Source organism: Pristis pectinata, chromosome 13, assembly GCF_009764475.1.
Source record: "Pristis pectinata isolate sPriPec2 chromosome 13, sPriPec2.1.pri, whole genome shotgun sequence".
In the NCBI taxonomy this organism is placed as follows: domain Eukaryota; kingdom Metazoa; phylum Chordata; class Chondrichthyes; order Rhinopristiformes; family Pristidae; genus Pristis; species Pristis pectinata.
The window spans coordinates 28,487,033-28,506,054 of NC_067417.1; positions in this window are offsets into that span (position 1 = coordinate 28,487,033).

Genomic DNA, 19,022 nt, shown 5'->3' on the forward strand with positions numbered 1-19,022 from the left:
CAGCCCGAACTGGCACTTTGCTGGGTTGATTGCCAGTCCGTGGTCGCTCAGGCGCTGGCAGAGCTGGTGCAGATGTGCCACGTGCTCCTTGCGTGATTTGCTGGCCACAAGGATGTCATCTAGGTAGATGAAGACAAAATCCAGGCCTCGCCCAACCGAGTCCATTAGCCTCCGGAAAGTCTGGGCGGCGTTCTTGAGGCCGAAGGGCCTCCTTAGGAATTCAAACAGCCCGAAAGGGGTGATGAGGGCTGTCTTGGGCACATCGTCAGGGTGCACGGGGATCTGATGATAACCTCGGACCAGGTCGATTTTTGATAAGATGGTCGCCCCATGGAGGTTGGCTGTGAAGTCTTGGATATGGGGCACCGGATATCTGTCGGCGGTTGTGGCGTCATTAAGTCTCCTGTAGTCCCCGCAGGGCCTCCAACCTTCTGAGGACTTGGGCACCATGTGCAGCGGCGATGCCCAAGGACTGTCCGAGCGGCGGATGATCCCCATCTCCTCCATTTTCCAGAACTCCTCCTTGGCTAGACGGAGCTTGGCGGGTGGCAGCCTACGGGCCCGGGCGTGCAGCGGTGGTCCTTGCGTGGGAATGTGGTGCTGTACGCCGTGCTTGGGGTCGGTAGTGGAGAACTGTGGGGTGATGATGGAGGGGAAATCCGCCAGCACCCTGGCAAACTCATCACCCGAGAGCATGACAGAGTCCAGGTGAAGGGCTGGGAACTGGGCTTCCCTGAGCTGGAAGGTTTGGAAAGTCTCAGCGTGGACCAAACGCTGGCCTTTCAGGTCAACCAGAAGACGGTTGGCCCGTAGGAAATCCGCCCCTAGTAATGGCCGTGACACCGCCTCTACCGTGAAGGTCCAGGTAAAGCAGCTGGGGCCGAAACGCAGCAGGATGGTACGTGAGCTGTACGTCCAGATGGTGGTGCCATTCGCAGCAGTGAGGTTGGGGCCTGGGGCCACGGTATGGGTGTCCATGTTTGGGGTGGGAGTGGTGGGGGGAAGGACACTGATCTCGACCCCGGTGTCCGCCAGAAAACGTCGCCTGGAGTGTCGGTCCCAGAGGAACAGGAGACTGTCGCAATGGCCAGCCGTCGAAGCCACTAGTGAAGGCCGGCCCTGGCATTTCCCAGGAAGGCACATGATGGAGGGCAGCAGCGCGCATTTGACCCCCACCTCTGATGGTAAAAACACCATTGGTCCGAACCCTCGTCTTTGTCCCCCGTGGGTCTTGGCGGTTTCGGTTGTGGGGTCTTGGCCTTAGGCTGCACGGTCGTCGTTAGACAGGTGGAAGCCGCTCCCCACTGCTTACTCTGCTACAAAATGTCCGCCCTGGCCACGAGGCTTGCGTGGGTCGCTGAAATCTTCACCTGCGAGGAGGCGGCGAACGTCCTCTGGCAGTTGCTCAAGGAACAGCTACTCGAAAAAGGAGGCAGGGTTTATGGCCATCCATGAGCGCCAGCATGTCTTCTATCAGCTCGGATGGCTTGCAGTCGCCCAGGCCATCCATGCGCAGGAGCTGCGCAGCTCGATCGCGGCGGGAGAGTCTGAAAGTGCGGAGGAGGAGTGCCTTTTAATGTGCCTGTCCTCCGTAGGTGGATGGCGCAGGAAGTCGATGATCCACGCTGCCATGTCCTGGTTGAGCACGCTGACCACGTAGTAGTACTGCATGGCGTCGGCTGTAATGCCTCTGATGCTGAACTGGGCCTCAGCCTGCTCGAACCAAACATGGAGCTGAGCAGCCCAGAAAGTCGGGAGCTTGAGCGAGACTGCATTGTGCGAGTCGTTGGGATTCATGTCGCGGGTTCCAGATGCCATCTGGGAGTGTCGGGGTCACCAAATGTATCCATACGCGGCGCGTGGCAGAAAAGAAAACACAGAAACTGGACTGGAGCACACTTTACTGACACAAACAAAGCGCGCGCGCTTGCTAAAGTAAGAGAGCCTCTCTGGTGGACGTGACGTGCGGTCCCCACCAGAAGGCCCGCCCCGGGGTTAGTCTGCATAGCGCTTCTGCACATGCGCCCACGGCCGCCGATGGCGGTTCGAGTCCTGCGGGTCCAGGCCGCTACATGGGCAATGCCTGAAGCACAGATTGTCTGAACATCAGTGTCTTAGTTAAATCAGTAAAAGCCACTGGAATTTCCATATCATTAGTAGTTTCTCTGGCTTGTATGTTAGTAAGAGTGTTTTTCATATCTGTAATCTTGGGTCTTATGCTATCAGTCATAAAGGACTTAACTTTTTTAAGCACTAGGGAGTACACCATCTCTCAAATCTCACTGAAGGTGATTCTTTAATCCTAAATGAACAGCTTGAAAGGTAATTCTGAACTAAACCTTTCAGAAATGTTAATTTTCAGTCATCATTCAATATAACTACAGTCAAAGGGGCCTTCCCTATTAATGGGAAGATTCAAAGCATTGCATTTACGTAATCTAATCATATTGCCAGGGACAATAAACTTGCAGAAAATATGGAAATAATAGTAAATACCAGGTGGAGTAGATCTGGTGAAGTTTTCACAAATTTATCTGATTTACCTATACTAATACAGTCACTTAGGGAAGCCCAGTTTACGGGCTGTGTGTTCATTTATAATATCTGATATTCAGTGTTGGGAGGTTTGCAGAGCTATTTTCTGCTGCCAAGCATGAGGTGTGCAGTTGGTGTGAGGTGTGCTAAAAACCCTGAAGTGCAATGGAGCCTGAACAACTCAGCAGCCAGATCTATGCATACGATTCACAACAAAGAAGTGATAGAACAATTAACCTGAAGCAGTGATCTTGAAAGGCATCCTCAGCCCTTCTCATCACAATAGCAAGGAGCTACAGGCCCCAGTTGGGTGCCTCAGTACAGGTCAGGGCCTAATGAAATCTGGCTGACAGAAGTTCAGAGGCAAATCTGAAAAAGTGGAGAGACTAGAGATGAGTGAAGACAACCTCAGAAATGCAACATCTCACTACAGTTGAGGAAACCATCCTGCATTTAAACATCAGAGAGGCTACTGAATCCCAAACCCCTTCTGCAGAAAGTGGACTGCACAATCTGCCAGGTAAACTCAATAAACCATGTTTCATTGTGACCACTACAACCCTTTTGATATGATCACCAGTGGGCATATTTATTACCAGTTATGCCTGGCAAACCATGGCTGCTACCTCATTACGAAGGAGTTTCAGTTGCCGTTTAAATATGCTTGGCCTTTAAGTTATATAGGAAGAGGAGGGATGGAGCAGAAGTATGAGGGAACACCAGAAGCAGAGGAGGGGGAAGGGGAGGATGATGAAGTGTATCATTAGGCTTGAGACACACAGCACGACTTCAGAGACTCTGTCATGAGGGATGGGCAGATGGTTAAAAGGGACACATGTTGAGGGAGATGCACCAGGAACTAATGGGTTGCAGTTTTGCATCAGGTGTATAGAGTCTGGTGCAGGGTCTCACTGGAGGAAGGGCTCATACATCCATACCATCCTAGAAGAATCAGATGAGAACTACAACTAGATGTTTTCATGACAAAGTGAACATATAATGAGATGGTGAATGAGCTATCAGGGTTTCTGCAGGAGATGACAAGGAGCATATACTCACCAGAGACATCCAGAGCCAGGAGGCCATGACCTCCTCAATGGAAATCAAGTTTATTTCTCTTTTTGAAATTGGCGACACAGTTCCCGCTGGATCAGGTGACTGATAGCTGCCACAGAGACACAGGCAGAAGCACATAGTCTTGCTGCCTCCATGCAGTCTCACCCTGATCTAGTTAGTGTCTGGTCTCTGCTACACAGGCACAGCTTGAAGCTCTGCACAAATAGCTGCATGTCACCAGGTAAAAATTTGATGTCATTGAGCAATGAGATGCCACTCATGAGTAGTTCCCTTTCCTCACTGACCAGTGAGATTCCACTCATGAGCAGATTGCTACATTCTGTTTACATAGGGATTTTACCCATGAATAACCCATAGTTCTCTTGGAGAAAAGGAATGCTTAACGTCAGCAGTATCTGTTCTTCACAGTGACTGGCTGCACGTGAGCAGTTCCCTCTTCAACAGGAATAGAGATGTGACATGATGGAACTCACCTCACTTCAGCAAGACCGGAAGCATGCCCTGCCCAACACTTACCACCACCCCCATTGCAGATCACACAGTATTTCATTGTGAACAGACTCCTGCTGAGATAATGCAAAGAGTTGACTCTGGGGGCAAGGGTGAAGACGGCAGGGATTGTTAAGTCTTTGTTTTATTCAATCAGGTACATAAAAAGAAAATTAGCACAGTCTTTCTTAAAGAAAATTGATAAATCCATGATAAATTTGTTAATAAGCATTAAACTTTCAGATATTGTTTAAATGGATAAACATTTGGAATTATCTATAAGAAGATCTTAGAGGAGTTTAAACTGCAAAAGTGCTTAAATTCAACATGTGTGTGAAATTGCTGTGTGAATTTATGCTTAATCTAATGGCAGTGTTGCCATCTGGGTTATGTTCTGTGGCCCATGCTCTTTGCCACATCAGATATCAGGAAATAACAGATTTCTGAGAGTGAGAGATGTATTCTGCCTACATAACTTGTCATCAGGCCATTGCGTGAAAAAAATAGCACAAACAAAAGTACCCAGGAGAATGCAAAGAAACTCAAATTTGCCAATTTTCTGTGCCCTTCATGTTATACAAACATGATGTGCTCACATTCATAACCACATGTTTTTATTTAAGATAATTACTGGAGAAGGTTACATGTCTGCTTGTATCCCACTTCATCCACATTCCTGACAGCATCAAGAACATATCAAAGTGGATTTGGACAAGGTGAGGACTCACTATTTAAAGGGCAGTGCTTTTACAACTGGGGTGGGATGAGTAAAATGTATGGAACCCGGATACAGTACATATTGGACATCTTGTAATATTTTTCTTTAAAGTTTCCTACCAAACAACTAGCCTGATAGTGGGTTTTCTGCCTGTGACGGTGAGAAGGCAGAAAGGCAAGAAAGGCTAGTGGAGGGAATGGGACAATTCATGGGCAGAGGGCAGAGGGCAGAGATATTGGTTTGGCAAACATGGTGGTGATGGGGGGGGGGAATGGAGGGAGGTCAGCAGAGTGAGATGGTGCTGAGAGGAAGTACTTGGTGATGGGAGCTGAGACAGCAGTGAGAGGAGGCAGATGTTGGTCATGGAATGAGATTTTGTTTTCCATTTGATCAGTGAATTGGTTACAATGTGGTGTGGACTCCAGCATCACAATACTTGGATTGATAGCACCAGCATCAGCTGTTCAGATGCTGCTGTTCTTATTTGGCTACTCAAATGGCATCACTGTACGTGATTACGGTTGTGGTATGGATTCTCTCACACTTGAATGGGTATTGGCATGAGAACACAAGATGTACTGAAGGTAGCTGGGTTATAATATCCATCAGCTGCCACTGCTGGGTCACAGTATTGCCGCCATTTTGCATCTCAACTCACCAGCTAAAGTCTTGTCGTAACTTTGCACAGCTGACTCCACATTCAGTAACAGGAAAGATGATCAACTAGTGCTATTGAAAGGAACTATCCTCTACTTGTTGTTGGTGTCTAGCTGTTGTGGGAATTATGTAAATATTTGGTACTTTATACATTTTGCTTCAAATTGCAAAAATCTGCAGGGACAGACAGGTGCAGTAGGACTGTTCGCTGACCTACATTTACTACACATTTGCTTCCAGGAGCAGATGCATTTGTACGCCTTTTCATTGCGAGACAGCAGACCTGGGGGAAGGAACAGAGAGCAGTGCATACTGCTTTACAGACTTATTCTTATTACATTAAAACCAAAATATATTTACTTACAGTTTACAGCCAATTTTTTTACATTTTACAGCACAGTAGAAAGCAAAAGTTATTGCTACCCATTTATAATTTGCAATATTGACTTCCATGGACACATTCATCAAGGAAGCTTTTTGGCCCATAGGGCCTCTTCTGGTGACAGCCTTTGCCTGAAGTACCTGCACTATCCCAGTACTTGCAGCTTGCCTGGAAGAATGCAGCTTCAATAATACTCGAAGCTCAGCACATCCAGGACAATGCAGGCTGCTTGACTGGCACCCCATCAACCACCCTAAACATTCATTCTCTCTACCTCCATCTGCAAAATGTACCACAGCTACTTGCCTAGGCTATTCTGACAGGACTTCCCAAACCTGTGATCTCTATCACTAAGGGCAAGCACTGTAAGTGCGTAGGAGCATCAGCACCTACAAATTGCACAGCAGAGAAAATATATCAGCAGTACTTCATCATTGCCGGTTGCAAGTCCTGAAACTCCCTCCCTGATAGCATTGTGGGAGTATCTTCACTTGCAGTGGTTCAAAGGGGTGGCAATTTGAGACGAAAAATTTATGCTGGCCTTACCAACAATGCCCAAATGCCATGAATGAATAAATAAGAAAACAATAATTACTCCTAAAGTGTAATTTCAGCAATATCTTTTTATTTTGTGAAATATTTATCTAACACATGAGCATCCAATGAAGGAATCACGAGTGACCTCAAAACTTAGAATCCTTGCTATTTCATTAAATGTTGCATGTTCAATATCTGCATCTGTGCAACACTGTATGCAATCTACATAGATCAGGCAATCCCTCAGGTGTTGTTTTCAGAAACAGACACTAAAGGAAAATTGTCACATTCCCACAAACCAGCGGCTTTGCAGTAACGAGACTACAAACTAATTTTCCTTGAAGGTTAATTTAAAAGAAAATCTAACATTTTGATTTTGAGAGAAATGTTCCGCATTAGAGCACACCAGAATCATCCCAGGACTACATAATAACTCTCACTGAATTTTCTTTTCTCTGAACTGTAATTATATACAACTTTACTACCAGTAAAATGTTTCATTAGACTACAGGATTATTACGTCTTTTTATTAGAGCATGTTCATAGATGAGGACATTTATTAGACATTCAAATTTACCACTTGATATACTGGACAATGTAACTTTAAAAGCCTTTTTCACCTAAAAGCCTGTTTTAAAAACATATCAAATGATTCATGCCTAAAAAAATGTAGAATTCTCTTCATGCACCAGTGTGTTTTAAACCATAGCAAACTATTTTGTATTGGAACATATCTTTCAGAACCACTCATCAAATTAGTTACACTTGTAAAGAAATATTACACTTAATGAAATTTCATATGAGACATAACTAACATACGAGAATAATACATTAAATTATTAAAATACCTTTCAGTAGCATATTAGCAAAAATAATTTACACTTTATAGCATGGCTATAGAATCATAGAATAGTTACAATATAGGAGATGACATGGTCCATTGTTTTGCTAGAGCAAGCATGGACCCAATCTATTCATGCCCAGTCACTCTGCTTTTTCCTGTAGCCCTGGAAATTATTTTCCCTCATGTGCTAATCCAAATCCTTTTTGGAAAGCTCTGACTGATAACTCTTACAGGCAGTAACAATCAAATCATAATTCTCTCTATGGGGAAAAAACATTTTCTTTACAGTCCTCCCTATGTACTTTGCTAATCACTTTGTATCTATGTCCCCTAGTCCTCAAACCATCTGCTAATGGGAACAGCTTCCCTCTATTTACCCCATCTAAATTCATCACAATCTCGTACAAGTCTAGCAAATCTCCTCTCAAGTGCCTTTGCTCATGTCCTTTTCCTCATTTATTCATTCATTGGATATGGACATCAGTGGTAATGCCAGTGAATATTGTCCATTCCTCATTGCCCCTGAACTAGGGAGGCGGGTAAGAGTCAAATCGCTTTGGAGAACAACCCCCGCTTGTCTGGTCTAACCATGTCACTCTCACTGAAAAAAAAAGTGAAATTCCAATAAAATATTCAATTCAGCTGCAGGATTAGTGTGTCACTTTATTAGAGGATGTTCGTGCACAACAACACTTATTAGGCATTCACTCTTATAGTCCAGGAAGATTCCTTTGGTCTGATTTCAGCTAGGGCAACAGTAGGGGTGTTACAATTGACCTCTCTTTTCCTTTGGTCTGAGAAAATCAGCCTGTCTATCCTCATTCTAATTACTATTGAATCCTCTTGCTAGTTATGTTTCCATATATAAAATACTTTGCATATTCTTTAAGAATAAACACAGCATAATAAATATAAAGCATTAATCAGTGGTGATGTACAATTCTTTTAGATAGCATGCTTTCTTATTTGCTTAATGAAAAAAGTTTAAAAAAAATGAGTAAGACTGAAAGGCATAATGGAGTTTTGTTCCAATTTTCCCATTGATATTCCAAGCTCTGTTCTCGTGTATATACTTGGAAATGATAGCCCATGAGGCAAAACAATGCTCATTAAATCCATTTTAAAGGCAAGTCAGGATATTTATTGATTCCTGGTAGCAGGAAATATGACTGTTTGTCAGCTGGATTTTCTGATTCAAAAGGTTTACTCTGCATCCAACTGTGCTATCTAACTACTTGGTATCTCCATCATTCAGTAAATAAAACAAAGCTACGTTCTTGGGGGAGACTTTAGGAGTAAACTTTACATTCTAGAGCCATTCAAATTAAATGTATCCAATAATATGATAATTTAATTGCTTGAAAAATATGAGACAAATAAAATGGCAAATGTCCATCATAATTTAAGGTCTTCCATAAGTAATCTTCTACTACATAAGGATGATTAAAGATTTATGCAACAAACTATGCCCCTTATTAATAATTTGTACAGAGTAAATTTATTAAGCTTGTGAGTTTGTTAATTCTTTCCTAATGTCCTTCGTTGTCACCTAAAGGTCTCCAATGATTTAGAACAAATGTATTTTGCACCAGTGTGGTATATTGGCCTGCCACAATAAATCAACAATAAAAATTAACTTTTGCCACATTCTAGATTATAGAGAATAATCGATTTCCCATTTACACTTACTAAAACACTTATCATTAATTCTAGTTTGATGGAATACTAACTGATGGAATGCACCATAAAGAACAAGGAGGTACAAAATAAAACAGAACTCCCATCATAGGTGTTTCTGTGGCACCCGACTAAATGAAAAATACTAGTATAATAGTCAACTCATGCGTTAAACAGATTAATCGATAGTTGCAGTAAAGTACTTTTCTTAAAAAAACCCCACAGAATAACATGTTAAGGTGCCTAAGTATTCAAATACTAAAATAATTTCAAAATATGGCAAGTATAGAATGGTTTGTGATTGACAGAGAGTATACCACAGGCTTCCTTCCAAGGTTGATAGACCACTACAGCTCCACCCAGCCTACAAAGCGACGATAAAATGCACTTACCTTCTTGAACTAGGAGCTCCCTGTGGTATTCAATATCTGACAATCCATCTGGGCTCATACATTTTCCTCCTTGTTGAGTATATTTTGACAATTGTTCTTCTTCTGACTTTGTTGCACATTCATGATGTGTGATACCAGATGGAGAAGCAGCCGCTGCTCAATAAGGTCTGCCCCCTTATTTGGGCTGTCTGGAAAACTTCTCATGGGCACTTGCACTTCCCGTGAACTCTTCACTTGCACTTCTTCCAATCTAGTGTACCGCATGTGTGTTCACAATACGCAATAGAGAAACCAAATGCAAAGTAGGCGACAACTTTGCAGAACACCAGCATTCAGTCCACCTGGGCAACCGTGAGCTCCCTGTTGCCTTCCACTTCAATTCTCCATCCCACTCTCACCATGACCTTTCTGTCCATGTCCTCCTGTACTGTTACAATGAGGCTCAGTGCAAGCGCAAGGAACAGCACCTCGTCTTCCATCTGCTTGTTGAAGTTTTCGGGACTCGATATTGAATTGTCTAACTTTAGGTAACTTCCCTTCACGGTCTGCATCAGAACTGATTAGATCTGCCGAAAGTCATCCCTCTCTGATATTAACTTAGTTTTTTTTCTCTTTCCGTTAGTACAGTCTGGCCTGAGCAAGGGATATGGGATCACACTACATCCTGTCTATAGTACTGAAGACTTGCATTCCAGAACTAGTTGTGCCTCTAGCCAAGCTCCTTCACGACGGTTACAACGTTGGCAATTATCCAACCATGTGGAATATCACCTGGATAGATCCTGTTCACAAGCTGCAAGACAAATCCAATAAGGTTACTTACCAATTGTCTACTCTCAGTCGTCAGCAAAGTCTTGGAAAGTCTCCATGGTGTGCACCCTGGAACACACGGCATTTGTGTTCCAATAATCCAATTACTGATGTCCATTCGAATTTCACCAGGACACATCTGCTCCAGAGTCCTGCACAGCCTTGGTCCAAACATGAACTAAAGAGCTGAATTCCTGAGATGAGATAAGAAGCACTGCACTTGATATCAAGGTAGCATTTGTCCAAATGTGGCATCAAGGAACCATGGTAAAAGTCAATGGGCATCAAGTAGGTAAAGCTACAATGGCTAGTGTCATAACTCACTCAAAAGGAAGATGGTTTGTGATTGCTGGAGGTTAATAAAGCCAGCCCAGGACATCACTTCTGTAGTTCCTTCAGGACAGTGTACTAGGCCCAGCTATCTCCATCTGTTTCATAAGTGACCCTACTTTCATCAGAAGAGGGAATGTTTTCTGATGATCATATAATATTCAATTCTGTGTGCAGCTTCTCATGAAGTGCCTGCATTCAGCAAGACCTAGACAATATTCAGGTACAAGCTGATAAGTGGCAAATAACATTCACACCACAGAAGTAGCAGGTATTTTCTGCCTAAGACAAGAGAAAGTCTAACCAGTTACCCTTAATAATCAATGTCTGTACCATTGCCAAGTCACCCACAATCAACACCCTAGGTAAGACTCAACTGGACAGGCCAGATAAATATTGTGACTCAAGAGCAATTCATACAAGTAGTGTTGTCCTAACACCCTGAAGACTTTCCACCATCTACAAGGTGCAAGTTAGGAGTTTAATGGCATCTGCTTGCCTTGATGAGTGCAGCTCCACCAACTCTAGAGAAATTCAACTACAACCAGGACAAATTGGCCTGTTTGATTGGTACTTCAATTTTAATTCTAATGAGAAGTTTCTTCATTCAGAGGGTGGCGAATCTTTGGAATTCCCTCCCCCAGAGGGCTGCAAAAGGCCTAGTCACTGAGTCAAGAGATCAATAGATCTCTGGATATTAAGGAAATGATGGGATGTAGGGATAGGCCAAGAAAATGGTGCTGAGTCGAAGATCACCCATGATCTTCATGATGGGTATATTGGTGTCAAAGGACCAAATGGCCTCGTCTTATTACTTTTATTCTTATATTCTGATATGTTCAAAATTATGACTTTATAATTACAATGCAGATGGCCAAACATAATTTCAATAGTTATAATTGGGTTACAGTTACAATGGGATTTTACTTTAAGTGAAAAGACAGTTTCAATACAATTAGATATTTTAAATGGGGTTATATTTCAAAGATAATATCGAGGTTTCCCCAAATGAGCTAATCGCATTATTGACATGAAGTGTAAACAAAATGATCTTTGACAGACAGCTGTGTTCAATACTAATAGATCATTATCTATTTGGATAGCTGTAGTATTTTCCCTGTGGTTCAATAACTCAACAACCTTGATTATTAAGATTTCCAAAGGCTTTGGGTACAAAAAAATGTTAGAACCTTTTTATTACTGAAGAGTGAATAATATTGAAGAAAAAATGCTTAAACTTAGCAAATACATGTCTGTCTCTTTGCCACTGGTCACAGTTTGCACATCTACAGAGTCCTTGCATTTCCCAAGACATGGTTGGACATTGAACTTTTGGCCAATTTCTGGACATGCGTGCCTCAAGCTGTCTTTACTGTGCAGCTGCCTGGCTCCACTAATACAATTAATAACACTAATACAGTTAGTCACTCTTCAGATTTCTATGTACATTATGGGTATACCTTCACCACTGCCTTTTCAAGAGCAATTGGTGACGGGCATTGAACAGAGCAGTTGCCGTACCAAGCTGTGATACATCCAGTAAGGATCCTTTAAAAATTGGTGATGGTCAATGGGGACACGCTGAATTTCCTTAGCCTTCTGAGGAAGTAAAGGCACTAGTGCACTTTCTTGGCCATGGCATCTACGTGGTTGGACCACGACAAACTATTGGTGATGTTCACTCCTTGGAACTTGAAGCTCTCAACCCCCTTAACCTCAGCACTGTTGTTGCAAACAGAGGCATATGCCCTTCTCTCCCCCTCCCCACCATTGGGCAAAAGATACAAAAACCTGAAAGCACATACCACCAGGTTCAAGGAAAGCTTCTATCTTGCCATTTTAAGACTATTGAATGGAACTCTTGTACAATAAGATTGACTCTAGACCTCACAATCTACCTCATCATGGCCTTGCACCTTATTGACTACCTGTACTGTACTTTTTCTGCAACTGTGAGACTATATTCCGCATTCTGTTATTGCTTTTCCCTTGTACTACCTCAATATACTGATGTTGTGAAATGATCTATATGGATGACATGCAAAACAAAGTTTTTCACTGTACCTCAGTGCATATGACAATAACAAAGCAATTACGAGTTACCAATTACCAATAAATGCGGTCTTTGCCACCAACTCTCATATCCCAAAAAATGAATTTTTAAAATGTGCCCTGATTTGACATCAGAAAAAGGTTTTGGCAATTAGAGGTGGGTTAAGTAGGCATTTTTTGGAGCAATCAATGGGACAATGAGAAATCAAACACCTACAGAAGACAAGCTTGATCACCTTAAGTCTGCAAGAAACCAAAATGATTATACATAATAGTTCCTGCATCTTTTGTCTCAAAGAAATATGGACAACAAAAGTGCAGATGAATTGCAAAAATCATTTAATTAAGTTTATAGTATTATATACTCTCATCTCAGCTTGCTTTGCTGAGATTGAGAAGTACTGGGAAGTTTAAAACCTTTAAAAACTGATTTAAAAATCTGTCTCCCAAATAATGGTGGGGTTCCTGGAGTGGCAAGTAGCTCAGGTTGTTTTGCGAGGGCTTCTATAGAGCACATCCACCCCTTCGTTAATCACACAAATTATTCAAGACTTCCCTTTGCTGGATTCCTACTGCAAAGCCCATGAACTGATTGAATTCGGGACTCTATGTCATTAGCTGAAACAGATGGGAACTTGGACACTGAGATCTATTTAAAATAATATTGATTGCATCACTGGTGTTAAAGAAACAGTAAAGCTACCAAACCAAGTCTGAGGTTGTTATTGTCACCTTGCAGATGTAACAGAAGTCAATCTGGTGGGATGAAACTTTCCCTTTGTGTCCAAAACATATCTGTACCCTGGATGAAACAGTCAGTTTCATTAACATTACTGTAATTATTCAATCCCTCTTCCACCAGGATACCTTGGTTGCAATGTTTCTTAAGCAGTACCTTTCAAACATGTGATCTCTAAAATCTAGAAGGATGAGGAGCAGTGATCATTTAGGATCTTTACCAACTCTAAATTCCTGTCTAATTCACCACACCCCAACACCCACCCATTAACAATCTCTGTCAACCAAGGTTTGTATCCAACTGTTTCTCTGTGTCCTTACACATTACACATAAGACTCACAGCCACATCTAACAACTTGCACAGGCTGCCAGCCATTTATCTCCATTGGCCACGACGCTCAAACAGATTGCACAATGTTTTGGAGAAACAAAGGACTGCAGATGCTGGGATCTAGAAGAAAACCACTATGATGCAGGAGGAACTTAGCAGGCCAGGCAGCATCCATGGAGAAAAGCAGGTGGTCAACATTTTGGGTCCTGACCCGAAACATTGAAACAATTCTGGGCTGTCTGACTGTAGGAGCAATCCTCACTGCTGTACAAAGTTAAATAGGGTACAGCATTGGCTGATGTGCTTTGAAAGGTGCCTCTTGATCTGCCAAGGCAGTGAGATAGTATCCTCAACATGTTGATAGCCTTTATAATGATGCATTTGGTTATAAGGTGACTTTAGTTGTATTGCTTCAGGCCCTCATTGGTTATTTGCCTGACCAGTGTCATCAGCCACATGTCAAATGGTTATTCCTCATTTCTGCTAGGCTCCTTTGGGTTGCAGAAGGATCAGGGAGGGGTGGATTGGTGTGAGCCAAAGGCATTGTGGCAGCTGCCTTGAATCTTGTGCACAGCATGAAGATTCTTCAGTGTTGGTACGGAGGCTGTACATTGATGCAGTGTTGTAGTTGATGAAGCCTCTTGGCTGAGTTGAGCTAGAGGGGCATAAATACCTGGTTTATGCAGTCATTGTCTTCCTACACCTGTTGGAGGTCAGATGGAGTGCCCAGATCTGAACATCTACTCATTTTGACCCGGCTACTTAGTAACAAAGCTGATATAATTAACTATCCTGGCAAACGGCATCAACCATCTGGCATGCATTTGTGGAAGACTGACTATGAGATCCTGTGCGACCCTCTGGCGGATCCCTGGGTCACAAGACAAAGTTGTTGAGTGTAGCAATGACTTTTGCACCTGCAAATCCAGCAGTTATCTTGTCTTGTTCGTGTAGGCTGGAAATGCTCGCATTCACATGGAGTGGTATCTGAGCCCGATAAGTCACTATTGTTTAGGAATGTCATGGAAGCCTATTCTCTGTTAGTACACACTGTGTGGCAGGCATGTTCTTGCGAGCCACATTTCTCTGCTTATCATTTTGTTCCAGTAGAATCACAAATGTGTGAGCCTTGCTGGGGTTCCTGAGACTCCTGCTGATGTTCCTCGTGATCTCTTCTAATATCCGGTGTGTCACAGGAATAGCAACACTCTTGTAGAATGTAACACTTGAGCTACATTTTGCAGGTCTTACTAATGAGCACATTCAAAATTTGGCAAGTTAACAAACAGTTCTGATTTTTAAAGTTTGCAGCAAAGTTTTCTTATCAACCTCCAACCACAACTTTTGTGAACAGATCCCTTCACAGCAGAATTCAACCTGAGGCTGCTAAATCTTTAGACCTCTTCGGGCTGATGTGTTCTGTCCTTGATTTGGCTGGAAAACTGCAGGAAGTTCAAAGATCAAAAACCTGTAAATGTTGGAACTCAGAAATTAGAGCAGAAAATGCTGGAAACATTCAGAAGATCAGACAGCATCTGTGGAAAGAGAAATTGAGTTAATGTTTCAGATTGAAGACCCTACATCAAAACTGGGGAAGTGCTTCTGATGAACAGTCTTTGACCCAGAACATTAATGCTGTTTCATTTTTCACCAATGCTGCCTGATCTGCTAAGCATTTCCAGCATTTTCTGCTTTTATTCCAGGAAGTTAGAGTTCAGAACCATCATCACTTCTAGCTTATTTAAATCTCCAGTCTGTTGCCAAATGTAATCACTTACAGATGCTACAATCCAGGCCTATGTTTCTGAAGTCAGACATCAACTTCAGAGTAGTGTGTCCAGTGTGATTTTAGTAAACGATGTCTTCCTCCGCCTGTGCTGATGTATTTCTCTGCTGAGAAATTATCCACATTATCGTGATTGGCTCACAACACATGCTCTATTCTACTCATTCTACTTAACCAGCTAAGTAGTATTTTCAGAAAAGAAGAGTGGCCATTTTTAAATCACTAGAGTTTCCATAAAATGCAGAATAAATCTTGCATGTGTGGGCAAAATTAACCCTTCATTGAATGTGATCTCATCTCATTTGTGAGCTATAGCAAATACCAGAATTCTTTACAGACTGAACTTCAAATCATTCACTCATTGGACAAGTGTTCATCAACAGAGTTGCAGCTATACTTACATGCATTGACAAAGTGCAGAAACTATCTAGAGTAAAAACATTCTTAGAAATGTAATAGCCTTCGCTATTGAAGTGATACTCATTAACTTAAAATTTAAATATTGAGTTTTTTACGTGATGCACAAAACGTCAGGACAAATTGCATTTTTGCTCTGGATGTTTATTAGATGACCTTGTGCCATTTATACATCTATAACGGAAAATGTGAGAATTGTGCCATGCATGATTTATAGGTTTACTAACCTGCCAGTCCCAGGGGAGGGGTGGGTTACAGCAATTGATTTGTTGTTTGTTGTACATGTTTTAAGCTTAGCTTGCCTGCAAGATATTTAACTGCAGAAATCAATTCTTCTATGAGTAAAGAGAAACTGATTATTTTGCCCTGTCAACGTTGCTGTAATTGCATTCCAGTTAGGGCATACTTTCTGATCACTTAATATGTAACATCAGTGCAACAAGAAGTTGCATATATATATGTATATATGTATATATGTCTTTAACATAGCTTGTCAGTTCACACAGTAAAGCTTAGAATTGAGCAGCTCTGAGGAGACAGGCTCAGGGAATTGGAAGCAGTGGGCTTCAGGAACTGCTTTTTGAAATGGAGTAAGTTACAGGCTTTTCGATGGGGTATACCAGATTATGGAAACAAGATAGCTTATCCAGTTGTGCAGAGGAAAGAGAGGAAGATGCATAGTTGACCTAGTTCAAAGAACAAAGTATGTGAAAGAGGCATAGGGCTATAAGGGGTTGTGGAGCTAAGTGAATTAAAGTCACTGAAGGATTGTAGAGGAAGATTAAAAGTTTGAAACCTCAGAACCGAATACTGAAAGCCAACAAGTCCAGGGATAACAGGTGGGAGACCTATGATCAAAGATGATGCCATCGGAGAAGCTGTATGAGTTGAATAAAGTTTTGAGGTTGAGTGACTGGTGAAAACAACTTTGGAGACATTGAGCCTGGAAGTTACATTATCATGGTTGATTCTTACGGTGGAGAGGAGGTGAGGCAGGGCAAAATCTTTGGCTGGTAATAAGCAGTTTTACTAATGGACATTTAGTGAGAGAAAACTTAATCCAAACTGACAAAATACATTCCACCCTGGACTTCCTGGTATGTAAACATTAAAGAATTTTAATCCTACAGTTCTGACTGGACCTGAACAAAGTGTTATTGCCACTGTTTCCCATACTGTGGGTTGTGGCTCCAAACATGGCTGTAACATCAACTAAGACAAGCTTTTCATTGTATCTCAGTACATGTGACAATAATAAACCAATTCCAATTCCTAATGGGGCCGTGATTCACAGGTGACATTCAGCCAGCCTCACTGCCCCATCCACTTATCAATGGAAACTATTGGGCTGCACTTCTCCAGTTCTCTTGCCTTGATAGCCCAAGCTAATTCTGGGGTGTGGAACTGAAGGCCTATCTACCTACTCTGCCAACGTTAGCCAGCATAAAATGGCACTTGTCTCTAACTTACGGCCATATGCACAGCTGGCCAGCAAGAGCCTCAGAGACAAAGTCTCAGGGAGAGAAAAAAAAAGAGAGACAGACAGACACTAAAGGATACAGAGAGAGAAAGACAGAAGCCTCTTGCTGTACTGCCTCCATCTCTTTCCCATCGGCTGGGAGTAAGGCTCTTTGACAGGTTTCACATTGTCAGGAATTATATTGCCTAGGCTTGTGGAAGTGTCTGTGTATGCAGGTCATTGAGTCTGTTTAATTTAAATTATTACTCAATGATAGTACTCTCACTGCTCAGTCAGCAAGGACTGTGCTCAAGTCCCACTCCAGATACTTGAGCACACAGATCCATGCCATACTAAGAGTGTTCCACTATCAGAGATTCCGTCATTAAACCAAGGCCCAATTAGCCATCTCAGATATGGATATAAAAGATCCTGAAACATTACCTGGGAGTTCTTGTTGGTGTCAGCAAATATTTATAAAACAACCAACATCATTATACCAAACTATCCAGTCACCATCACATTTTGATCTTGCTTTGCTTCAGTTATCATGTTGTTTTCTTTTACGTTGGTTGGTGCCTGGGATCATGTGAAATTCTAAGTGTTGAAAAGGGGTACCATACCATTGCCAAAACTCTGAAAGAAATTTCTGCTTGACCTTTTAAATGTATTTTGTGTGGGGAAGATCTTCCAGTATTCATAGAATCACACAGACCTGTGTCCAGAGAGTCATTTTACTTGGCTTGCACATTCATATGAATTAGCACTATTCATTTTTTGTGGGTGGTTACACGAGGCAGAGCAGATAAAACAACACATTGCAGAGGACTTGATGATAAATCATCAAAAAAAATCATTATGGACATAAAGCAAATTTTTTTTAACTAAAAATGATAAGTACTTGGAATAAGCTATTAGGAAAATTAATGTAAGCAAAAACATTGAGGTTATTAAAAGAAAAGTAATTAGTTGCCTTTAGATCTGTGAAGTGCTGGAAGGATGGAGAGCTGAGCTTCAGTCAGCCCAGTGACACCTTGTCCCTCCTGACTTTTACTCATGTCCTTTTCAGCACTGACTATGCATCTGCATTTTGTTCCTTGACCCTTCACCTTGGTTTCACAAAAAAGAAGCAAACATGCATTCAGTAGTGGGAATTGTGATGGCTAATCAGAAATATTTCAAACTGTCAAGCCTTTAAACCCAAAGGATATATTAGTTTTGAATTATCACAAACTAATATTAACCTGGCTGAAATGATGCTGCTTGACGTTCTCCATTAGTGACTTCATAGAATTTTCATCCTTTGCTGTGAATGATGGAGGGTTGGATAAGACCTAGTTAATCAAGCACAAGAAGCACTGTCAAGAACGTTTAATATTTTATAGATGATGCACTTGCCTTGCCTGAACAGCAGTAATCTAACCCAGAGTGTCATATTAGCTCTTGTGGATTTTTGCACATTTGAAAGAAAAAGCATAATTCCAGATTGGGGCAAAGCATTATCCGTCATTTTCATAATAATAACGACAATCTTCTCTAAAGAATCCTTACGGATAGTTGGCCACTTACTGACATCATTCATTGCCAACATTACCATGCAATGTTGATAATGACTTGAAAATCAAGTGAATTTCAATTAAAATCGAAGTGTTCACCCAGTTGTACATAATATAATTTTGTAATCATGCTAACAAAAATAAGCTGCTGTTTTCAGCAAGAACCAAATGAGAGATTAAATTATTATTGGCTGAATTTATCCAATGACTCTCAAAAATATCAAGTTGGTAAAG